The following is a 22,879-nucleotide window of genomic DNA, read 5'->3' on the forward strand; positions in this document are numbered from 1 at the left end:
TATGACGATGTGCAAACTCGCTGCGACAGAAAAAAAATTAAGTTTGCTCGGCGTTTTTTACCGAAAAACTGAAACCTGGAAATTTTCGAATCAGAAACCTACGAATTCCGTTAGCTCAATCGGCGATTAACGAAGTTCGGTGAAAAATAGGACGAAAACCAAAAATCTTATCATTTAATTAATTTTTTTTCTAAGTAAAACAGAACTTTTTGTTAAACACACTCAGAACAAGTTACAAAGTTTACATAATTTCAAAAATGTTTTTTTTTTCAATACCATCCTATGATTCTATTTGTATTCGTTCATGCGTTTCTTAAAAGTTTAAAAATTTCCTATTCTACTTCCATTAAAACTTATTTCCCTATCAATTAACCACAGCTCAGTTTTCTGGCATTGATTTTTGGCTGTATTTTTCACGAATGAATATCTTAAAGAGATTGTACTGTTTTTTTTTTAAGTTTTCCTTTAATGATTTTTTCTATACACTTCCATACATGCTTTGTATTTGTGTATTGTTTGATGCGATGTCGGTTCGTATCCGGCTCTGAGCAAAATTCGCAATTACTGTTTTCTAGTAGCATTGGTCGATCTTGGATCGATCCTTGGAAGATCGATCTTTTCAACTCCGATTTTCGAATTTTTGGATCGGTTCTTTGGCCAAGAAAAAATCGATTTAATCGGTTTATTTTCGATTCGATCTTTCGATATTTTTTTCTCATTTAGGGGGAATAAGAGAGCACCTTAAGGAAGATGCTTATTTAACCTTAGAAAACAGCTATAATATCTGAGTTACATCATTGCATCGTATTCAGACACTAACAAAGTCTATTTCATTACTGACTGAAACTTGAAAAAAGTAGATAAAAACGTATAAAGATGCATTTTAATATTTTTTTTGCCGAAATCTTAAAATCAGTCACTGTAGGGGCATAATGAGAACCCCCCCTGGGGCAGTATAAGCACCATCAATCGGGGCACGATGAGCGTTTCTGCCGTAGAATCTAGCAGCAGTTTACATCTGACGATTTCACTATTGGTGAGATATCCGAGAGATAATCAGGAAACTCGAGTTCGATTCCTGGTCGTGGTGATTTTTTTTTCATTTGGCATTCATGATTCATGATTTTTAATTAATTTCAATTCGTTTTTACAAATTATTTCCAAACCTTGTGGATTGGGTGTAGGGAAGTGTTTGTGTTTGATTGAGATTGAAAATTTTGCTACAGTTAGCAAATCTTAAAAAATAACAGCGATTTTCCAAAAACGACTTTTTCAAATATATAAAAAAATTTCATTTTTGAAATTTTTCTGCATACTTTGTTCGATATCTCAAATACCTACATTAAAAAATCTTTTAAAACATACCATGAACTAATTTCTTTAAATCTCTAGCATATTTCTTGTTAATACATTACATACTTAAAAATATCAAAGCGTTTCCGAGATATTTGGATTTTGAAAAATTTGATATCAAACACTAACTCCCGGTTCACCTTTACATAGAGGCGCTTGAAATATTTTTCTTTTCATTTGTAGAAGGATTGTACAACTTTGAAATTTTGTGTCTTTTCTGCATATTTTTAATAAAAAGCAGTTCCCTCTTGTTGCAAATGGAAAAGATCGATTAATCGGAAATCGATCTTCAAGCTCCGATTTTTTACATGGATCGATCCCAAAACCGTTCATCTGAATCGATCTTGGAGATCGATCTTTTTTCTGAAGATCGAACAATCCTAGTTTCTAGACGACCTGAGTTGTAAGAACGCAAGAACTTTGGTTGGCAACAAATCATTAAATAATTATTAATTAAATAATCGCGACCTATCTGCAGCTGTTAAGAAGTTAGTTAGTTTGAAGTTGAATTATCTTCTTCGCATCAATGAAATACCAATATAAGTCTCTTGCAATTGTTAATGAAAAATTGGTTTTTTAAAAATATTGCTTCTTCAATACAAGTTCTCCCATTTCCCGGTACAATTTCAAACGATCTTAGGTTAAGGAGATAAACCTCATCCAAATTGTCTTTACCACTGGTTTCACAAAGAATATCAGGGGAGAATGGCGATACCTGATCCAATTTTCTTATTTTTAACGTACTGAAACGATATTTGAACTCGTAGCTGAAATAGAAGCATTTTCGTGGAAGTAAAAAGAAATACGATGTTTTTAAACTTTAGGGTAGCTTGATCTTTTATTTAAGGAGGCTTTAATTACGGGGGCCCTAATCCTTGAAAAAAAACACCAACAAAATTTCAAAATATAATATGAACTGACTATTCTGGTCATATTTGTTCTCATTTCATAATTTATAAGTGTCAGAAGAAAAAAATACCAAACTTTGCCTCAATCCTAAATACATTGTATACTTAAAGGCGAAATTTTCTAAATTTTAGAGAAAATCGATGTTCTTAATACTTTTTGCAAGACAATTATCAATAAATATCAATTATGGAATAAATATTTGTAATCTCGCAATCAGCAATGATCACGATCTATTTAGATGAAAAATATACCTTTTTGAACTCTAGCGATCAATTGAACCCATAATGAACATTTTAGAGAATATTTATCTGAAAAAAAATGAAGAGTTTTCCATTATTTTGAAGATATGGTATTATGAAGTTCATATTACACTCTAACTATTTATATATTGAAATAAATATTTCTGTTATAATTCCATGTCAGAAACAATTTTAAGTAATGAAAAAAGAGTCAAGTCACATTTTGTTAAATTTTTTAATTATTTCGTTAAAAAAATTTTGAGCTTAAAGCATAGTTTTTTTTGCTTCAATTGGTACATTTTTCTTAAATATTTGATTTTTGTAAGTCATTCCAGTTTCGAGATATACATAGCTAAGCCATCAAGTATCCCCTGGGATCAAGTATTCAGATTCTCTCCTTCGGATGAACAGAGCTTTAGCTTTCCTCTCAGGATCTATAAGATTGTGTTAACAGATTATAATATTATTAGATCTATAAGATTCAGTCACCCTTCTTCAGACCTTACATATAGCTAATTAATTTCTATTTTAAAAATATTTTTTTTCCAGAAAATGTTGATGTTGAATAATAGGAGGGAATACTTGTGCTACATACCAAAATTTAGATTGAACAAAGACAGTTAAATACATTACTGTATCGATTAAATTCATATCATGTTGAATAAGTGTTCTTTAAAAAAGTAATTGCAGATTCGAGAAATCCAAACTCACTCATAATATTCCATAAGAACGCATATTTAGTTAATTTTATTAAACGGCTTTTCGAGATTTAAACTGACTGAAAATCTTTTTATTTTTTAATATTGCACACATTTTGTTATTAATCTGCGAATATTTTTCAAGCTTTATTATCTGTGCAAGTTGTGCTTGTCCTGGTCCTAAAATATTATTTAAAATATATGAAGTTCGTTTTGCAATAATTTATATTTGTATTTTGTAGTCAGTGTTCAATAAACTGATTGGTCGCAAATCTTGAATACTCTGAGGATTGCGCGATTACGGTTTAAGAAAATTCTTCAGGTGGTAAAATACTATTTGAAAAATACAAATACAAGGTCCGGGTGATTTCTGTTTAACACATGATTAAAGGACTGCTTTGAGCTTGTCAGCAGTGATCGGAGCACTCAGAGAAATTTTATCATTTTCATCTAAAGCATTATCTACTAAAACTAAAGTATCATCACTATCATTATTTGTATTGGTACTTTCACCTGGAAACAAGTTAGAATAATGATTCAAAAAATTTTCCTCAGGACCGCTGAATCTTTAAAAAGTTCATTATTTTCAAAAATTTTGATCTGAAAATTACTTTTTTTTAAATAACGAAGCAATTTGATAAACGGTTATTTTCTCTTCTGTTGCCTAGGATTCAGCCATGAATTAAGTAGCAAAGTGATTCATTTTGTCAATTTCAATCTTCAAAATTTTACTTTTAGTATATATGAACTCAACTATGACATTTTCACCGTGGACCTTTTTCATAGAATATTCATTTAATTCTTAAAAAGTTAACTTTTTTTAACAATATCGATTGCATTTAATTCAAAAATTCAATCCCATAAAAACTACTAATTTTTCTTTTGAGTACAAAATTCCAAGATGCACAGTGATAATTTTTTTAAAAGTGGAATTCATTTGAAAAATTTCCTCATTTTCGTTCAAAGCCGATAATTCAGAAACTTTTCGTTGAAACAAATTATGTATTGCACTGGTAGGTTTCCGATTATTTTGGACTTGATATTTTAATTCACAACTTTTGACCTATTCTTCCAAGAGTGGTTGCGGAAAGCGAACGACGACAATAATTGTTTACCAATGTTTTGAAAAAGAATCTACAAGCAAAATCTTAAAAGTATGAAATCAAAAGCATAAAAAGGAGATAGCTGAATACTTTGAACTACTAACAATTTCAAACCTATCGTCAGAACAAAAACAGCAATAAATCCATACAGGTCAGTTAGTTGATGGTGTAATTTTTATAAATACTCAAACTATAAATGAAATTGATTATAATTTGGCTGCATTTCTTAATATTATTTAACGTATGTTTTTCAAGTGTATTCAGAAAAAAACACTATGTATCAGAATGCAAATTTGAACTAATCGATTATTTCCGGTCTTCTTGAAAAGAAGTTTGCTGATTGGCAAAATTGCAACAGTCATTGATGACAATAACGATAACCATTTCATTAGCACAGCGATGGGCCGATGGGCTCCGATGGTCAACCAAAAATCGATAATGAAAATGTCACATGAATCTCGAACGACTCTCTGATTTTTGACCTGGATAAGAAGCAATCATGTGAGTTGTGTACCCAAAGGAAAAAAGAGAAGCCTACATAAACCAAAATTTATCGTCTTCGAGGTGGTTAATTGGTTAAGGCTAAATTTATTGACCCTGGATGCACTTATGGCAGTGCGGCGGGTACCCTTCAAAAGCTTGGGGGGACATCGGTTTGCGATCTCTTTTTTTAAATAATTTTGGGGCCCCAACACGGACCCTGAGAGTGATTAATGAATTGTGTTAATCGTGCGAAACTTGGATTCGACATTATTGTGAGGGGTATAAATTACGCTATTTCACAACTTCATGCCGGACTTAATTGTTGCGTACAAAGGGCATTCCATATGGTCTGAATGAGGTTAATTGCGATTGGGGGTTACGTCTGATTGTCAACTTTTTTTCTCATGTATAAAGCAGCGATTTTACGTGTCTAAATCAGAGTCAGAACATTACGTAGGCGTGATGAGACTCCCCTATTTAAGCCTATCAGGGATGCCTCTAATGAACAAATATTAGAACATCCGACTGAAACTAATCCATCCTAAATTTTCAACACAAGCTTACTGTCAATCGTCTGTCTTCACCAGGTTCGACACCTTCACGGCGGCATCGGAACGGGGCTGATTAAGCCACCAGAAGTCAATCCAACCTAGACTAATCCAATCAACGTTAACCCGATCCCCGGGACCTATCACACTTTCTAAAATCAGAAAAACAAACCGACTTAACCAATTTAGGAACGAAACAAATCCCTTCTGCGTTTAGGTGCAGGAAACAATTTAGAAAAGTGAGAATGGGAAGAAATGATAAACAGATGCCTGTCGGGCACCCACATGACGAGTTTTGGGTATGAGAACTTCAGAGAAATGCATGGAAGTGCATCGAGATTCTTCACTGCGTTAGAAAAACGTAAGAAAAAATTGAAAAAAACGAGTTGATCCGAGATTTTCTGTTTGTTTGACTCTTACTTTATGAAATACTTTGCTTAAAAAAACTCTTCTGGTTGCTTGTTATTAAAAAATTAAATTTAAAATGGGATATTATTAAAATTTTTATAGAATGACTCATGCAGAAATGAATCACTGAAGCAGATACAGTAACGATACCGTTCACTAGATATTTTTACAATGGAAAACGTTCAGGGATGTCAAAGACTGTCCCCTGATCGATTTGGGATCCCGTTTTTTCCCATTGCGCAAACTGAACTGATACATGCCTTTTCCCAGTCCAGTTTCCCATTCCGAGCGCAACTCCCGGTGAATCGTCCGAGCGCGATTGACCATTTTCAGATTACCGTAGGTCCAGGAAAGGGAAAAGGAATTTTTTAATGAGCCGCTTTGCCGCTTTTGTCATAAATTCATTTTCATTCTGTCGGCTGCATGGGATAGGAACTGCTCCTTCCATATTTTGTGATCGGGTTTAAATTGAAGGCTCCTCCATATCGTGCGGGATTCTGACCAGTGACAGCACACCACTGATTGGGAATTGTGACCAAAGATGGGAGTCCTTGGAACGGGACCCCGGTTGCATAACAATCAGGGCAAATGTTTTCTTTTCGCTCTGTCATGAGCCTTGGCGTGGGTTTAGAAGTGGATTGGATACATTAATGAAGAACAAATGATCGGAATCGAACACAATTTCAATTCGAGCTACATTATTTTTTTATATGAACACGAAATTTATGTAAATAAACATTTAAGACACTTTCCCATCCATTGGTTTTGTAAGAAGAAAAAAATGAACACCCACTGATCAGACTGTACTCCAATCATGACATCTTTGGAGTGTTTAAAAATTGGCATAATATGTTGTGCCAAATTGGCAGATAGCACACATGGTAAAGTGATGCAACTGGCAAGTTGATGTAGATGTTTTAATTCGATGCTCACTTTCTTTCGGCGTTTTTTTTCTGGCACAAATAATGCATTTTTTTCCCTTGAACCAAATTCCTTAATTCGTTTGCATGTTGGTAGGCATCATTTTACTTGGGAGTTTGAATCTTTGTACCAGTAGTCACAAAGCGATCATGTTAGCACATTTTTGACGTACAATTAGCTTCAATCGGCATTGAAACTTGACTTCTTTGGGTGACCTTGAGTTGAAATCATGAATTCTCTCGTGAGATTTCATTACATCGTATGAAACATCTTGGGAAATCACAGAAAACTGCTGCAAAAGTTATCAAAAAAAAATTTGTATTTCAAATAAAAAATTTGTTGTCCAGGCTCAAAGATTCTAAAAGGAAAGAAGTTGCGACTGATTTATGATTTGTTCTTTTATTATTTCGTAACAAAACTGTTTGTTTACATTTTGTTTCATACGACGTAATGAAAGCTCACGCGAGAATTATGGAAGAATAAAAAAAACTTTTGCAATGAACTTCCCCAATTTTTAGTTCTTTAAAAAGACACTGAAGGTAAAATAAATAAAATAAATTTCTTTGGCTACGTTTTATATTTTGGCAGGAGTGAATGAATGATACGAGAATGAGCGTTCAAATCTCAGAAAAAAAAGAACTTAAAAAAATACTTTGACAACACTAAGCACAATAAAGTCAGTCATTGATCTATTTCTGAGAGCGAAAGACGTGTCAGAGCGAATATCTGAATTGAGATTCCTAAGAATCGTCAAATCACGACAATGGCGTAGTTGGTAGAATAAGCTCAAAGAGCGCAAATTTTCTAGGCTGCTGCTACGATCGTTGCAAAGACGGATTGGCTTAGGGAGCGCAATTTTTCAGGGCTGCTGCTACGAAAAAAAAACTTCTTCATCGGCCACCGGTAAAAACTCAAATTGACTGAGGAACGCAGATTTTTAGGGATGCTACTACGATTGTTTGTTATGATTCGGCAAACGTTGAAAAGATGGATTGGCTTAGAGAGCGCAGATTTTTAAGGCTGCTGCTACAAAAATTGTTTCTGGATCGGCCACCGGTAAAAAGACAGATTAGCTGAGAAAGCGCAGATTTTAAAGGCTGCTGCTATGATTGTTCGTTTATGTTCTGGCTGCAATAAAAATAAACAAAACAACAGGTCCCGTTGAAAGTACGATAATGCCGACTGGCTTGGATATCAACTTGATGTTGACAGCCTCATGTCCACTCATAACCCTGCTTGCATTCCCACCTTTTCCACAATAATATTAAAATCCACCGAAAAACACATCCCCCGCACTAGTGGTATACCCGGGAAAACCGCCGTCCCCTAGTGGACTCTTGAGGTTAGAGATGCCATCAAATAACGGTGAAAAAGACTTCGTACTCTTAAACGCATCCCCAGCGATGACCCTCGAAAAGAAACTGCTCTCGCAGAGTACAAGATCGCTCGGTCCTGGTCGAAGCGAGCAGTTAAGGACACCAAAATCGCAAGCTGGCAGCAGTTTACCGAAGAAGTACACCCAAATACCTCCTCCAATGTACTTTGGGCCAAAATCAAGACCCTCAGCGGGGACTCTCGTAAAAACCCCTACCATATTCTCCTTAACAACAGGTACACAAATGATCCTTCGATTCCTATTGCAACCTCTTTTCCTCAGTCTCAACCTCATCCAACACTCCCATACCCGACTTCCCCTCCACACTCAGTCATATTAACTCCGACTACCATAGGCCTTTTACCCTCGACGAACTGGAGTCTTTTCTTAGAAAAGTGACCCAGACGAAATAGGATACCCTTTATTAAAAAACCTATCACTTCTTGGTAAAAAATGTTTCCTCAACATCCTAAACCAGATTTGGTCGGAAGGCAAACTCCCCGACAGCTGGAAGACTGGATTAGTAATACCCATACCCAAACTGAAGCAAAGCCTACACCTAATCGATAATTATCACCCAATCACCCTCCTTGAATGCACCGGAAAAATCCTGGAAAGGATGGTAAACCGACGTTTGCAAGCCATCCTGGAAAAACGAAAACTTCTAGACTCGAGACAGTTTGCTTTTCGGACCGGGATGTCTACTGACGACTACTTTGAACGACTATAATCTATCCTATCAACCAACCTAAATCAACACATTGAATGCCTCTCGCTCGACCTGCCGAAAGCCTTTGACAGGATCGACAGATCGGCGATAATTAACCAACTGGTCAAATGGGACCTGGGCGGTAGGATACTCCAGTATATTAAAGAATTTCTCACTAACCGATCCATTCAAGTGCTCATAAACGGAGCTCGCTCAAACACCAAACCGATCCTCGGAGGAGTGCCTCAATGCTCTGTCAATGCTCCCACTCTTTTTCTAATCGCGATTAGCTCGCTTTTTCACGCTACCCCTAATAACATCGTAACATTAGTGTACGCTGATGACATACTCCTAATCTCCACCTCTCCCTTTGCCAGAATGGCTCGTAGAAGACTGCAATCGGCCGTAAACTCTGTTGCCGAATGGGCCCCGACCTTCGGGTTTCAGTTTTCTCCCTCCAAGTCATCCCTCCTTCACTTTGGCCCAAATAGAAAAAAAAAATTCAAAAAAATACATCCAATAACAATGCTTAACCAAACCATCCCACTGGTGCACTCCACCCGGATCTAAGGAGTTTGAGTTGGCGATCGTCTAAACTTTTAAGTGTCACATGAATCAAACAAGGAAAAACGCCATTAACAAACTCAATATTCTCCGAATTCTCACCAACCAGTTTTGCCCATCGAGACTCCCTCTATCGATTTCTCCACGACTGACTTATTCCCACTATTCTACGGCCTAGGGTTTACCAGCATGGCAATGGACGAAGTCATCAAAAGGCTGGAACCCCTTTATAACGTCTGTATCCGGACAATTTGTGCCGCCTTTTGTACCAGTCCTATCGACTCTCTAATGGCCGAAAGTGGTCAAGTTCCTTTCAAATTTCTTGTCGATAAACACCTTTCCTCCAAAGCTATTCGTTCTCTCTCCTATCAAAGTCCCCCAGACTCCCCATTGGTCTTAAGAACCAACTCACAACTAATGGAACTTACGGGAACTACCCTTCGGGAATTACCCTCCCACCCATCTGCTCAAGAGAAGGGCTGAAAATCAAATTTTGGAACCTAACATTGATCTGTTCCTGAAACATAAAATCAAAGCTTGCTGCCCCCAGCCATTGTCTTGCCCTACTTTCGTCAACTGGTGGAAGAAAAATATCAAGAACTGTTACACATTTACGCCGACGGCTCTAAGACTATAAATGGTAATGTCGGATGTGGGATTCACCACAACAGTAACTCTGATCGAAGCCTGTCTCTTCCTAAATCCTGCTCTGTTTATAACTATCCTGTTGTTTCTTAATATGTCAATCTCCGATGATTTTGCTACTGTCAACAGTTTGCAAAACAAAAGTTCTAAATGATATGAGTGTTGCAAATTAGAACATTCAGATTCTTTTCGTAGCTTTTCTTTGTTAAAATCGTTTGGTTATTAGCCATATCTACAGGTAGAACCATTATTTTCTTGCTCAATCTGACCATTTTTACTATTTAGAACGTTTAAATTTTTTGTAATTTGCACTTTTTATTGACTTTGGGAATGCCTGGGGTGTTTAAGCGTTTCCCGGGATACGGGAATTCCCATTTTTTTTCCCGTAAATTCCCGGTCGGGAAATCCTGAGTAGAACACTCCATTCGACGTGCTGGTTAGTATTATTTTTTGAAGTTTGCAAAGCGATCTTTTGAGTCTAGAAATTTAGGTTTACAATTTTCCTATGAAAAATGACATAACACAATGATTTTCTGTTACTTTAAAAAGTCTGTTTTCACAAACAGTTGCATAAATTTTTTTCTAAAAAACAGAGAGCACAGAACTGATGGAACCTCCATATAACCGGATGATGTTTCATATTGTCCAACAACTCGTTAATTATATCAAGCACTTGAAGGAACAAACATAAATAAAAAACAAAATCATAAACCGGGATTGAATTGCATTGCATCGCATATTCCGCACTTGAAGATGCATCGGACCTGTTTGTTTATGCTTTTCTAAACTAGCGAGGAAGAGAGCGGGAAAAAATAGATAGGTAGGTGTACCACAACGAAACGAGGACCAACCTTTTCACGGTTATTATGTGCAAACATTCGGAAAACCAAAGTCTGGAAACCGCGCGACAGACAAAGTCAAAGAAGGTAGAAAGAAAGAAACTGGAACAAGCGCACACACGCATGGCACACACAAATCACAGACGGACGCCAATGCGTACTATTTACAAACAAAAACAACAACATTAACATCCCAACCGAAAAACTAAAAACAAACCCGGGAGTGATGTTGCTGGTCGTCTGTCTGAAAAATTTCCCTCATCATTCCAATAATGTAGACGGGTAAAGATCTAACCCGGTAAAAGTGGGTGTCTCCAGTCCGGGGAGATCAATATTTGCCTAACTGTTGTTTCGGGTTGGGGAAATGACTTCAAATAAAGTTCGATTTCACCCCTCTCGGCAGCACTGTTAACTTCGAACAGCAGTCTAGGTGCATCGTGTTCCAAAACGCGGACAAAATACCGGCGGACTTCCGCTAATTGCACCATGACCACCAACGAATGCAATCGGAAAATAACCGGAAAATCAAAAAAAATAAGCTGGAAGCAGAGATATCTGTACAGCTAATTAAAAATAGTTGTAAGAATGATCAATCAATCGATCATGTACAGATAATGATTTGCACCTGCTTAAGTTATAAAATTTGCAATATATCGAGTATTCCTAGTTTCAGGCATAAAAACAGGAGGGAAGAGCGGAGGGGGAGAACTTTTTTTTATAAGATTTGTGAACAAAATATACGAGCTAACTTTTCAAGTTTTCGCAAATAACTTTTACTATCAACTAGAAAATTTACATTTTTGAGCTTGAATGTGTTGGGATTTCTTCTAGAATAAATAATAACTTCAAGAATTTTGATAAAAATGATTTTCAAACAGAAATTTTGGTAAAAATGTTAAATTTGGAAGAGAATTTGAAAATTAATAGTGAAAATGACCTAGAAATAGCCCTTTTCATACGTAATAAAAATGATGTTGAATTTTTAAATCTCAATCAATAACAAACACCTTCCTGAACCCAATTAGCAAGGTTTGGTAAAAATTTTCAAAATCGTATCGAAATGAGTTCAAAAAATTATTTTTCAGCTTTGATGGGCCATAACTTTTGTTATACTCAAAATAACGACTTCAAGCCTGTTCAATTCTGTTATTCGAGTTGAAATGTTATTATTTCACTGAATCAATAACTGCTATTCTCATATAAAAAAAAGTCAAACATTAAAGAGTTAAAACAACTGGCAACACTGTGGCAAATAAACAATAGCCCGGTAATAAAGGGGTTTTCTTTCAAACAAGTTTTATCGAAGACATTTCATTAGAAAAATTGCATAAGTTGTAGTTTCACACAATCTAACATCTTAAAATGCATTCTACGAATATTGTTTTTGACAAAACCGCCATTTTATTTATTTTACAAGGATTTCATGAACTTAAAAGCCAAAATAACTACACTGCGAAAACTCAAAAAGGTGAATTGAAACAATTTTTTTTTTTCAAAAATTTACTCATTTTGGGGTGTTAATTCCGACTGGTGTTAATTTTGACTTCTGAGAAAAAATGAATTGGAGTTTTTTTTTCAAAATCTACGAAAACACATTTATAATCGGTCAATTATGAGTACTCGAACGGATATTGGCAAACAAGTACCTACATAAACAATTTGAGTCAAACTTTCATGATTATCGGTTGTTTGTAATGCCGACAGCTTTTTTAGCCACAAATTGAAAGGATTATTTTTTCTAAGAATCATGTCATTCAGTCAATGTTTTAATATAAAAACCGTGAAATTTCATTATGATATGTTTTTCGTGTAGATTAAATTGTGAACTTTTGACATAAATGGTACCTTTCACTGATTTTTGCTTATTTTTTTAAATTTATTTTTGTAAGTTGATTTTAGTTTTACGTTAATTTCCCTATGAAGCTTCTGTTATTTCTTTTTCTAATTCATATAAGGTTTGAACTCGCGAAACGCTAACTGAGCTCACTAATTTGTTAAGGCCAATAGCTACATAATATGATTCGCATTAACCTCTTTTCTCAATTTATGTTACGTATAGGCTGGTTGAAGTAGGATAAAACATTCAAATAATATCTAAAAAAGAAACAATTATTACACCCAATGTTACCCAAACATGTGTGAAAATAATCATCGTTGGCTAAAATTTTATCACCGTGATCCCTAGATGTCAAAATCGGTCGGTTGTATTTTTACAAATCCTGTACCAAACTTGCTTGAATTTTGAACGAAGGCGTAAAAGGTTTAAGAATTTTGAAATCGATAACTGTGCTAAAACATCAATTTATGCCATCGGTGCCAGACGGACGATTTTAGCGTGGCTTCAGAACCGTGTATTCCATACATCGTTGGGACCGCTCTGAAAATCTGACAAAACGCTAGCTAAAGACCCCCCAAGAAGAAAGTGGGATTATTAAAAAATCAGTTTTGTATTTTTAAATTCTTACTAAATTAGGTATTCGCTACTGTATAGAGCCTCCTCACATTTCTGGACCCTTAAACAATCGAGTTAGAAAATCAAGTTCATGGTTTTTTTCACAGAAGCGGCAATATATTATAGAATAATTCAATTGTAACAATTTTCACACAACTCAAAACTACATTCTGTCTTCGATAGAAATGATCATTGACCTTTATTATCGTGATTTTGTAAATTTACTTAAGTGTTTCTAGTCTAGTCTAGAAATTCCAAGTTTTGTTGTAAATATTGAAAGCACAAAGCAAATACAAATTTCGTTATTATTGCGCATTTAAATTCAGTTTTAAAGTTACTACTTCGAATCATTTTTTGAACATTTTAAAGATTAAATAAAAAATCATGATCAAATCAATAGACAAGATTTTATGCAATAAAAATCAATGAAAAGTTAATAAATTTTCAATCGCAGGTATTGAAGTTTAAAATAACAAGCTCTAAAGAGTTTGTCATCCTGAATTGAAATATTGAGCCCTTTAAAGGATTCTGATCCTGTCTTTTATTTTTCATGTGAATAAGGAATAATATCATGATGATGCTGCATGATCTAAAAAAGAAAAATTCAGCAGTTTTTAAAAAATTTGGAAAGATATCATTACAAGTATTTTTGACATTACGGCAGAAAATTTTAAAAAAAAACTTGATTTCATTAAACAATTTGGTTGAAACCTGAAAAACGATTGGATTTATGCCTTTTAAAATATCTAAATTCAATTTAGCTTTGCTTAGCTCAGCTTGGCTGACGACTTACATCCACCATAAACCGTAAAACCCGAAATATATGGTAATAGAAAATGTATGCATTACTTGTTGATCATCAAATTACGATATCAATCACTTCTAGTCCCACGAATGGTGCTCGAGATTAGCAGCTCATTCAAATTGCACAACATTGATGCTCTCTCTTCGAAAGTCAATAATGGCGCCAGCCACGTCCTAGTAGTCGATGGATAGATTGAAAAAAGAGAAAGGGATGAAAGGTCTGCTTTGTGATTAAGGATCGAGGTTTCCCCTGCATCTTAGCAAAATAATTTTTATTTTAAGTGGGTTAAAACGAATTGATTGGGAGACACTTTTGACTAGTGTTACGGTGAACCAAAAAAATTACTTTCCAAACTCTTATTACTTCCTATTGAAAGCATTCAGTGAATACGAAGGCATGAGTATTTTAAGTTTAAAGGCGCCAAAAATTCACTACTATCGTGAAAAAATAAATGAATTATAAAATAACGAATGAATGAACTTTGATTCTATTATAATTCATAGTTACTCGATGCTTTTTTCATTGTTATAAATGTAGACAAATATTGATAATATTTGAGAGAGTAATTGACACCAAGAGCAGAATTTTCGGCACACATGAAACCTGTAAAATTTGAAATTCAGCAAGACGCTGTTACCTCTATAGGAAATATTAAAATGAGTTAAGAAAATTTATGCAGTAACGTAGGGATAAAATTTAAAAAAAATACAAATTTTGCTCCGATATTTCTTCAAATCCTTGAATTTTCAGTTTAGGATTCAATTCAATAGTATTCTTTGCATTTGATTTCAAGTACCATAAACTTTCAGTGGGAATGGAGAAACATTTTGAAAAAAAAATAATAGAAATAAAGGATATCATTGAAATACATTATTTTGAAAATTAAAATTCTTAAATTATGTTTTGCATATAAAACCACGACCATAGCAAAATTTAAATGCTCGCAATAATCAAAAAAGTAACATTAAGAAATGGTCTCACCAATTGGTGGATAAATTGTCAATCCAAGATGATGCACTATGGGGCAGTTCCATACAATGAGGTGGTAAAAGGTATTATTTGAACTCTTTTGTAAATTTTATTTTTTATTATGAAAATGACCATTTTAACTAATTTTAGATAAATTCATACAAAAAAATATTTTTTAACAACTTATGAAGTGGGATGTTTGGTGTTATTTTTGACCCTACTTTTTTTTTTTGAAAGCCGTTTATTGGACTCATTGATAATTAAATGATAAATATTATTAAAATATCTCATGGAACTCAAGAAAAAAATATGTAAAATGATTGGCTAATTTTGAAAAAATTTGTTGAATTTATACTCGTTAATGGGTAAAAATTACCCATTTGCATGATATTTTCAGCTTTCATCGCCTATAACTCTAAAAGGATGCCTGGAAACTAGTATGGGCAATGCGAGGCTTTTTTTTGACAAGGCTTTAAAGTTTTTGATTTTTGAAAAAAAAATTTATTTACTTATTTTTATCATGGATCAATTTAGAGTGAAAAAATTTTGAACGGTTTAAATGAAAGCCTTTAATAAAAGCTTTCATATGGTGTACTTGAAAATAAAGAAAAATGTTTTCCAAGGAATTATATGGAATTTAATTTTTCTTCTTTAATTTCTCCGTCATATAAATTTTTCAATTTTTGAAAGTCTGATGTCTGTGGTGGGTTCAGTATCCAAGATAGTGAGTTGAAAAACTGGGGATATATTAGTCAAATATTAAGTTACTAACTAGTAAAAATAATGAAGCGATCCGATAAACTTCAAATTCGACTTTTTGCCGCCTCAAACCCCATAGTGTGATGGAGGAGCCCGCCAGAGAAGCTGGTGTTTGAATCTTCGGGAGATGGGATGGTTACTTTCCGAAAGTCCCATTGGAGGTCTCTATTGATTGAATCTCAAAAGTTTATCCAGTTTTCATTCGTCCAATTTCTAGATTTCGAAATTTGTTTCAATTTTTGATGACAGGAAAAAAAGCGTCGTCTTTCTTCGGCCACAGCCTACCTTTCCATTCATTCGAAAAAAAAAATTAAATTCAATTTGGTTGAAAACTTCTTTAAAAATTTGTCAAATGAGGAAAAGTAATCAAATATAAAGCTTCTACAACTTTTCTCTCAGAACTCAAAATAAGCTGAAATCCCAGGAAAGGAGGAAATGAGGAAATTTGATAATTGATTTAAAAGATTTATTTTAAAATTATAATTTATGTTTTGTTATGTTTTTGTTTAAAAATTGAGTCAAAAATGTGCAGAAATTTGAAAATTAATATCAGGATAACATTTGTGATAACATTTGTCATAACATTTTAAATCATTATTTAAAGTATTAGAGAAGAAGAGATTAGATTTAATTTTTTTTGCTTATTCCTTCGATCATCGTGAAACGTGAAATAAGTTTTGAAGTTAAAATGGTTCGTTTCAAACTCTGTTCTTGTTTCCTAAAACTTTTAATTAAAACCCCATTCTAAAGACGAAGTAGGGTTTTTGTATGTCAAGTTTTGTGTTCCAATACAAAAGGTTGATTGAAATGTAAATTGACAATTAAAAATTAATTTCAATTCTTGAACGTCTTATAGTGTCCTAAAATGGAATGTTTTAAGCCTAAGGCGATTTCAAGCTAAATTCCGCAAGCCAAATTTCGGACTTGTTTGTAATTGCTTATTTTTAAACGCCTAAATTCAGTAATTTCCCGTTACTACGGTGAAAAGAAAAGTTTACTTGCAAAAAATCTTCATGGGCGGTTTAAACACGTAATCCGTAATTCTTCCAGTACTTATCGCTTCACCTAAAATATCATTTTTTGCAATTAAAAGGCGAACCCGAAATTATTGCGACACATTCAACAGGGCATAGCTCTTATACCATTGGGTAAAAACCAACCAAATTTTGCTCACTTTCTCATTAAACTGTATTGTTTTCATGCTGTCTAACTCGAAGTTGTGTTTTTCGATTCAACGAAAATGGAGGTGAACCAACGCGAGTCGAGAGAACAAATTCTTTCCAAAGTCCTGGAATTTGCTGACCAATCGTACCGAAAATTGCAGCATCAGCAGCGTTTATAGCTCTCTTCCTGATTGCGCTGATTTTGGAACTCTGCCGAACTATGACGTCAGGCTCCCGCAACCTTTATTTACCGAACAGGAAGTGCTAAACATTCTCAGTTCGCTCGATCCATCGAAAGGTCCAGGTCCAAATGGAATTCCATCGTCATTGGTTTTGAGATTCGCTGTTCCTCTTGCAACACCGTTGTTAAATTTTCAACGGATCGATCTCAGAAGGAGTTTTTCCTAGCCATAGGAAAATCGCTTCTATATCGCCGACTCATAAGTCTGGAAATGCGCATCTTGTGGAGAACTACCGGCCAATTTCAATCCTCTGCTGTTTTTCAAAAGTTCTTGAAGTTTTGATGTACGAAAGGCTCTATTCAGCAGCTACTTCGATGCTTGCCGAGATCCAGCACGGGTTTATCCGAAAGAGATCAACGTTGACCAACTTGATGTGCTATGCCAGTAACCTGCATATTGCAACTGATAACAAACTGCAAGTGAGCTCAATATACGTCGACTTTGCCAAGGCCTTCGACAAAGTACCTCATAGGGTCGTGATGGAGAAAATTAAATGCTAAATGCTAAGTCAATGGTTGCACTCTTACCTGCTTAATCGTCAAGGCTTCGTAAATATTCGTGGAACTCACTCCACTACGTTTAATATGCCGTCTGGTGTTCCGCAAGGTAGTCACTTAGGACCACTTATCTTCGTGATTTTCATAAACGACTTAGCAACCTTCCTTCAATCGCCAATACTACTGATTGCAGATGATTTGAAAATCTACCGAATCGTTGACTCAAGAGTTGACTGCGCTGCGCTTCAAGAAGACATTAACAGACTTCTCGCATGGTGTGAAAACATGGAATGAAAGTAAACGCCGATAAGTGCAAGTGCATCAGCATTTTTAGTACCAGAAACTCTTTGGTCTTCAATTACGCTTTTGGTGGCACTCCGCTCGAAAGAGTTGTCATCAATAAGGATCTTGGAGTAACCTTTGATCAGAAGCTCTCGTTTAATCAGCATGTCGCGACAACAAAAGCTAAATCCTTCGCTTTGTTTGGATTCCTGCGACGAAATACTTGAGGACCCATATGCTCTCAAGACATTGTTCTGCTCTTTGGTGCGAAATGTCTTGAAGTATGCGGCACCAGTTTGGGCACCCTACCACGCTGTCCACAACTAACGAGTCGAACGAATTCAGTGAAAATTTCTTTGTTATGCGTTGCGTCAACTGCCCTGGCGAGACCCTGTAAGGCTACCGCCTTACCCACAAAGGTGTGCTTTTTTGTCTGTACCGTCTCTAAGCTAAAGAAGAACATATTTGCAGCGAATGTTTGTATACGATATCCTGATAAACTCTGTTGATTTTCCACAATTGCTCCAAAGCTTGAGTTTGCACGCCCCAGCCCGCCGTTAGCGTAACCAAACCACCTCTCGGCTACCTAGAAGCAGATAAGTTGTTGGACGAAACCACCCGCTTAATCGATGTTGTCAAGTCTTCAACGATGTGTCACATTTGTTTCCACTTCAACGTATCCAAATCAATGTTTAAATGTGGAATCCGTAACGTTCCGTAACTATGTTAGAAGTTTTAATTTAAACAGTCTGTATGGCAGCAGTCAAAGACTTAAATAAATAAATTGGCTCTGAGGGTCTCCTTTATCTTTTTTGTTTGTTTCATTCAAATTATGTATAACATGGATTTCAAATGTATAATAAAGTATTAAGTGATAAAGTATTTGCATAATAAGCTTCAAAAATGTTTTCTGGAACCGCACCATGGAAATCATTTATTGTTCTTGACTAAGGAATTAGAGAAAAAAAAACAAATTAAATTTTGCAGTTTTGACTTCTAACAAATTTTCTTCACTTTTATGCTTATTTCAACTTCCCTCAATCTTACATATAACTTCATTTTTTAATCAATCAGAAGAAGAAAAACAAAGTTTAATTTATGTTCCTGTAGGTAGGAAAAACAACTAGTCACGCAAATTATCCAGCATGATCAAGATGAGTCCATCGGAATCGAATCTTCCCCGTTTGTTTTGAGAAAAACTTTGCGAAACCACGAAAACATGTGCGCCAAAAATGAAACACATGTTTACATGGTCATTGGTCGGAAGAGATGGGCCGTCGTCGCACAGCCGCTGGATCGCATCTGGGGTATTATTTTATAGAAGGTAAATCTTATTATTCGCCAACCGTGTGCATCTCCCTGCCATTGGACCTGCATCAGAATTCAGGGTGAAGATTCAACGAGGAGCGATCGTCAAGACAGTCGAGGAGAAAGACAGAACAAACAAAACGAACAATTTTGGTGTGTGGGATTTCGGTTTGCTTTTTAGTCTCTTCAAACCTACATTGTCCCAATACGAACCTTAAGTGGACTCCACACTGTGATAAATGAGGAACAATTTAGAATTCGAGTTCGTGTTTAACATTCTTGTTGCTCACTGGATGGTCAACAAGTGAGCAGACAATAATCAAACGCATCCGGCTGCAGCCAACAAGAGGAGAAGGAGTTTTGTGTTATTGTGTTTGATTTGAAAATAAATGTTTCGGGAAATTGGTTCTCGGGGATAACAAATCAAGTTATTTAATTGGATAACGTATCTGATTATTCCAATTACAAAAATGTCTACCAGTTGAGATGAGATAGTCGAACGGATGAATTGTATGATAAATCGTGCATTTTTTGCTCACAAGAAAACTCAAACGCAATAAAACAACTCGCTATGTCAAAACTTTCTTTCGTAAGTTATTTCCTGCAAATTCTTGTGAAACGGCATTTTTTTTCTTAATATCACAAATCCGTCTGAACATAAGAGAAGAATAATATAATTTAGATGGACACATTTTAACAATGTTCATCACTGATACGCACCATTCAAGTAAAAAAAAAAGATTAAACTCACCTGGCCCAAATCGAGGGAAATTGTCACACGATCGAACTTGGCACCTTTGTGAAGGGTCGGACTTTGCCACCAACTGTTCGTTCCATCGACGATACTGTTGATGGGATGTCGTTTCTCCGGATCCGGATTGTTGGCCCACACTGGGACGATCGCGATCTGGATTTATGGTATTTTGTTCGAAAACAAGAAAAAGCAAAAAACAGAACGAACAGAAGTGCGGGCATTAAAATTAAGATCTAAGATAGTGGCAGTGCGCGACTTTTCGACACTTTTATAGAGCTATCAGATTTTTCCATAATGTATTTTTTTTCTCTCTCCATAATTTCCGAGAAAAATTATAATGATACCAACCTTTGCGAGTCCTGCAGGCGACAGTACTCTTCCTTGCCATGTTGGCCGCAGGTTGCGTTTACCGAAATTGTAGCCCGCATGGCCACATTGAAGAACGACGGCCACAGACCGGTCGCCTTCTGGAAGCCCTGGTCCGAATCAATCACGGTGGACGATGTGAGCCCGGATAGCAGTTTGAGATCTGTTAGGGAGGAAAAAGTGATAAGACAGATTGTTAGAGGTGTTCAATTTAGAAAAAAGAAACAGATGAATGTGTTTGTAAATGTGAATTACTATAGATTTTGAAAGTTTACCTCCTTCTACCTTTATCGAAAAGTAATGAAAAACTTTGAAATGCTTGTTTCGTTAAAGGTATAAACGTAATTACAAGATTTGAAAAAAATGCTTTCAGATATTCACGATTGTTAAATGGTAATTTTAAAATAAAATAAAGTTTAAAAAAGGGAAATTTGAAATAAAACATTTGAAAAGATTTTAAGACCAATGAACTTAAGTCATCACATTATGTAAGTTATGAGTTTTCGGCTGTGATATACTTTTTAAAAAAGCAACTATCAATCTGACGGTCAACCAAAAACTGAACTGGTCAATCAATTTTTATTTCTATTTATGTCAATCGCATACATATTTTTCTTACTACTAATGATACGGTTTTCCCACGCGCCGATAGCGTCAGCATGGAATGTGTCTCTGGATATGCGCAGCTAGCGTCAGCATAAAATGTGCCTCTTGATCCCGATGCGTCGCTGGATTTCTGCTGTCGTATGATTTAGGCTGGTTTAGATTGGAATGGTGATAACTGCTCACCCTCTAAGTGTTGAACCTCCAGGTTCAATATTAAACTGCTGATAAAGATGAATGAGCGGAAGCCGGTTGGTAATAATGATAACTTTTGGTTTCTACTGGTTTCTGAGGTTCCTTTGTTTGTTCAATCTGAACGATTGCGCCTTGGGAATGCGATTTTTTCAGAGTGTAAACTATGATCATAATGATAATCATGGATGAACATGAAAATCCTCCTAATAGCGACCAGCCATGTACTGTGGTTGTTGATTTTAGATTATCCAAGTGCTTTAGGTGTTTTTGTTGCATTTGGTGAAGTGTTTGGATGTCGATTTTATAATCGATGTTTTCTTGCATCGCTACCAAACTAGTTGATGGGATGAAGATTCGTTGGCTTATTGTTTTGATGATATCATTTGTATACGTGAAGTTTTCAACTGTTATTGAACAGTTTTGGAATACAATGATGAATGATCCTGTTAAGTTTCTGTTGGCGATTCCACATGTGGAATGTAAAGTTGTACTGACATCGTTTACAAGTACTGTCGTTTGGCTCATCTCGACTGTAGGTGCATGTTGAGAGAAATGTTCGTAAGAACAACTGCTTTCGACTCCTTTCACTATCTCTGAAATGCAACGGTCATTGGAAACATCTTCTAAGTCTGATCTGTGACATAAACTCCAATTTCCGAATCGTTCGCAATGGCTTGTTTGGCGGAATAGTTCAATTGATCCTCTGATATAATCGTTACCCAATGAGTTTTTTCTAAAAAATTATTTTCATGTGAACTTGCATTTTCTTCTTTATCTGTGTTTCTTAAATCTAGATTCGCCAAGGATTCCAAATTCTGTTCATAATCAAAATAGTTTTGATTTGATTGAGATTGATTATCGTACCACTGTTGGTACTCTGCGGAATTGGCGGTTTTCTCTAATGTGTGTGCTGTTCGCTTTGGTTGAGGGTCATGAACTCTCATAGAGTCACTTGCCCTTCGGCGTTGGGCTACTGGCCGATTGCCATAATTAATATTATGAGTCCGAATAGTACTCGTGTCCATAGGTTCAGGACGAGGTTGAGCCTGAGCAAAAGTCCTATTTGGAGCAAAAACATTCCTTTGAGCTTGTGGCATAAAATTTCGGTGATAATGACGCGGTGGAGCTTGTGGGTGTGGTCTTTGTGGAAAGTGTTGAATTTGCCGAGGGGGTAGTGGCGGTTTATCATGATAATTTCTAGGAAACACCGGCGGTGCATTGTGCTGCCTTGGTGCTGCTGATGGAATGGGGTGCCAACTTGCGATGCCTACTGGGGCATTTCGTGCGTCTAAATTTAGATAATCAACACAATAACTGTATGCCTGTGCCAAACTTTGTGGTCTAAAATTTTTGCAAAACCTGGAGAGTGGATCTCCAAGTCCCCTAATAAAAGTATCCAATGCAATTTGGTTATACAATTTCATCAAAATAATTTCATTACCACGCCACTGGTCATCCATCGAGATGGCTGAGCTTATCAGGGTGACAAGCTCCCTAACTCTAGAGTAATAGCTCTCGATGCTTTCCTGTTTGTTCCTGCTCAAAGATTTAAGCTGGTTGTCGAGGGTCATAAGGTCCCTCTTATCAGCGTAATAAAGTTTCAGAACTTCTTTAATATTTTCCCATTGTGTGGGGGTGTTGCTGGTTATGAGCGCATCATTGGCCTCACCTTTTATCTTCCTACGGATGG

The 22,879-nt window shown here is 35.7% G+C and overlaps 1 protein-coding gene across 1 annotated transcript in view; it reads right to left on the reverse strand.

The window, feature by feature from the left end:
- Positions 1-20,151, reverse strand: part of LOC129745984 (laminin subunit alpha-1) — a 394,883-nt gene extending 374,732 nt beyond the window's left edge. The window contains exon 1 of the mRNA XM_055739399.1: positions 20,023-20,151. The gene's annotated coding sequence lies outside the window, so the exon portion shown is untranslated. The remainder of the gene's footprint in view (positions 1-20,022) is intronic.
- Between the last annotated feature and the right edge of the window lie 2,728 nt (positions 20,152-22,879).

This window comes from Uranotaenia lowii, chromosome 2, assembly GCF_029784155.1.
Source record: "Uranotaenia lowii strain MFRU-FL chromosome 2, ASM2978415v1, whole genome shotgun sequence".
Lineage (NCBI taxonomy): Eukaryota > Metazoa > Arthropoda > Insecta > Diptera > Culicidae > Uranotaenia > Uranotaenia lowii.